Source organism: Octopus bimaculoides, chromosome 4, assembly GCF_046866305.1.
Source record: "Octopus bimaculoides isolate indiv1 chromosome 4, ASM4686630v1, whole genome shotgun sequence".
NCBI classification, from domain to species: domain Eukaryota; kingdom Metazoa; phylum Mollusca; class Cephalopoda; order Octopoda; family Octopodidae; genus Octopus; species Octopus bimaculoides.
The window spans coordinates 55,103,064-55,106,133 of record NC_142931.1 but is presented as its reverse complement, the minus strand read 5'-3'; the positions used below and the strand labels follow the sequence as shown (position 1 = coordinate 55,106,133).

Genomic DNA, 3,070 nt, shown 5'->3' with positions numbered 1-3,070 from the left:
TGGAGCTTATCTGAGTTTCCTAAAAGTAAAAGAACTCTCCACTTAACAGGTCACTAGGCCATTGCAGAGGTAAAGCCTAACTGGTCCAAGAACTAAAACTATGACCTAACTATAGTGAAGGCAACACCTTAAACCACACGCATGCAATCCTCCATACATTATAAAATTAAATCACAATGGGACATTATTGAAGAAATGTGTAACTATGAACAAAGTACTGTGAAACATAATCTGACACTTTATCAATCATATAGGATCATCCTTGATGCCTTATTATAATATCAGTAGTAATTTTCTTTGGGTTGGAAGTCAAACTCTTTATGTTTAATCAGCTATCACATTTTTAATAGGGAAAATAAATCAAAGTTTAAAACAGCAAAGAACAAAGAAAAATTTCTTTCTTTTTTGAGAAACAAAAACTATTAATGGTTATCTTACTGACTGATCATTTTTTTTAATTATTCTATTTCTATTTTTCTCACCATTCCATTGCTAATTTTCTTTTCATTCATTACTCTGTTGCAATTTTTTTCACCATTTTATTCCTATTTTCATAATCAGGTTGACAGATTCTGGATTAAAATAAGTACAATGCAACAAGGAAGAATGCATTAATGGATAAAAGAGAAAGGTAACAAACAAACATTAAGGTATTAGAGCCAGAGTAAGAGATTTAAATATCTGGTATTACTTTTTTATATTCATGTATATGTAAATTGGCAATGTATACATGTTATTACAATGAAATGAGACAGGACAAAACATATAAACTTAGACACACTTCATGTACTAACCTTACAGTTGAAATCCAATAACTGGAAGATACTTCTAACACCATTTCACATGAAAATTGTTCCTCAAAGTAAATTTTCAGCTGCCAGTTCTGCTTCAATCTCCTTGTCTTGCTTGCACTTATTGGTTTCTACCAAAACTGATCTCATAATGTACAATATAAATATGAAATGCAAACTTAGTGTAAGTACTTAAACAAATTTATATTGTTTATATTTTTATAATGTATAATTAATTGCAATATATCTTTTATACTCAATAATAATCACAGTTTAACATTCGTTTCTTGTTTATTTGGATAGGTAGAAAGCAGCTACATGCCAAACAAAACAAGCAGTGATTGTTTTAAGCAAATTAAAAATCTGGATTAAATCCTCAATCAACTACTTGAAGTGAAATATGCTAAAACTCATAAATATTTGCAGAAACTCAGTCCTCTGGGTGGTTTTCTGCAAGTCATATTATTATGCTTTGGTTTTTAATAGGGCTGCCATCTGCCAAGGTTTTAACATGCAGCTGTACATGTTTGTGAAAGCCTGGGCAAGACTTTTTTTTATGAAGAAGACTGGCAGTTATCCATGCTTGCAAGTCCACACCACTAGTGTGTATACAAAGGAAAGGCCACCAACATAGGGCCAATACAGCTTGGTGTTAGTGTCATCACAGGCATTGCTGTCAGAACACAGACAGCCAGAAGAGAGACCAAAGCATTTCATCAACCCTCTAACACTTCTCCAACTCCACTGCTCTGGACTGGTACTATTTTATTGACCTTCAAGTGATGAAAGGCAAAGTTGACCAATGTCCAATGCTGCAAATCAAGGCTTAGATTTTACAGTTGCTTCAAAAGTTTCTCCTCATCCTCCTCCACAAGCACACTCCACATTCCACAAGACTGAAAGAGAACCTCCATACTGCTCTCTCTCTCACACACACACACACTCTTCCTTTATTTCCTTTATACATATATATATATATATATATATATATATATATATATATATATATATATATATATAGCCAGTCAGCCATCTTCTCTACCCACTATTCCTGGAAGACTCATGAGGGGTAGTAAAGTCCTCGGCACCTCCTCCATAGGGTCCTATAAGAAGCAACCATCATGAGACTTTCTGGTTGGATTCCTAAGCATGACCAGCTGAGACTATGGATATACTGTTGGTCATCCCCCTAGGTTTTCTCACTGGATGGCTCAGCTTGAAGAATCCATCTTGCAATTTTTCTACAGCAGCATTCTAATCATGTCCATAGTACCAGAGCTGCAACGTCCTGATGTGATGAAGGAGCAGCTGAACATAGAGAGACACCTTGATTTCTGAACAATACATTCTGTCAAGTATACAAACATAAGTTTTTTCTGTATACATAAATAGAACTGTATTTTCCAATGTGTACTTCTCAGATTTAAGATAGTAGGGTGTGATTTGAAGGAAATTTGGCTACTGTATCTAGCAGGCCAAATGACCATGCATAGGCCCTTGCCTTCTTGGTGCTAAGTAAACTTTATTGTTGTTCTGTTCCAGATCAGATGAAGTCAAACAAAACTATGGTGAAAGGCACTCCAATGGTGATAATCCCATTTATTGTATATCATGAATTATATTGTTCAACATAGCTTTTATTTAAGATAGTGAAACATTTAACAACTATGGAACTGCTTATGAACAATCCCCACCTCTCTCTCTCTCTCTCTCTCTGTTGCACTTCCAGTTTCATATCTTCAGATTAGGTGATTAAAGTAACAGGCTAGTTGGTTCATTTGATTCTTTTAGAGACTATGAGTTTTGACTTAGGAAAATGATAGAAGCGAAGGGTTTTCTCGTTTTTGTTTTTTCAGCTACATATTATATGTATCAACATGTTTGCAACCTCATTATTATTATAGATACATTTCAGGAAATTTTATTTGAAAGACTGAAAAGTAAATCTTTGCTAAAATAATTAATGAAGAGCATTTAAGCATATACATTTTCAATACATTTATTTAAAGAAATTCACACTTAAGTATCAAATATCACAGTTTAATTTCTAGTTCTTAAAAGATGTAAAGAAAAATCATTTAAAAATCACTTTAGAATTTTACCAGCAAGAACAGACAGGTAACCAGATAAAAATAATAATCTAAGAAATTTGTCATCTTGATATATTGATTCAATATAAACCAAAATAGATGCACAATATAAATATAATTCAACAATAGTAAATCACTATTGTTTCTTTGTCATTACATTGAGAAAAACTGTGTTACCTTATTGGCAAT

General features: G+C 33.0%; 1 long non-coding RNA gene across 1 annotated transcript in view; it reads right to left on the bottom strand.

Annotated features, from left to right (window-relative positions):
- Nucleotides 1-218: 218 nt before the first annotated feature.
- The window catches only part of LOC128247585 (uncharacterized), a 6,780-nt gene continuing 3,928 nt past the window's right edge, over nt 219-3,070 (bottom strand). Inside the window, exons 1-2 of the long non-coding RNA XR_016241511.1 lie at nt 795-3,070; nt 219-572 (exon numbers count right to left, since the gene is read on the bottom strand). The exon at nt 795-3,070 is cut by the window's right edge and continues 3,928 nt beyond it. This is a non-coding gene — a long non-coding RNA (uncharacterized LOC128247585). The remainder of the gene's footprint in view (nt 573-794) is intronic.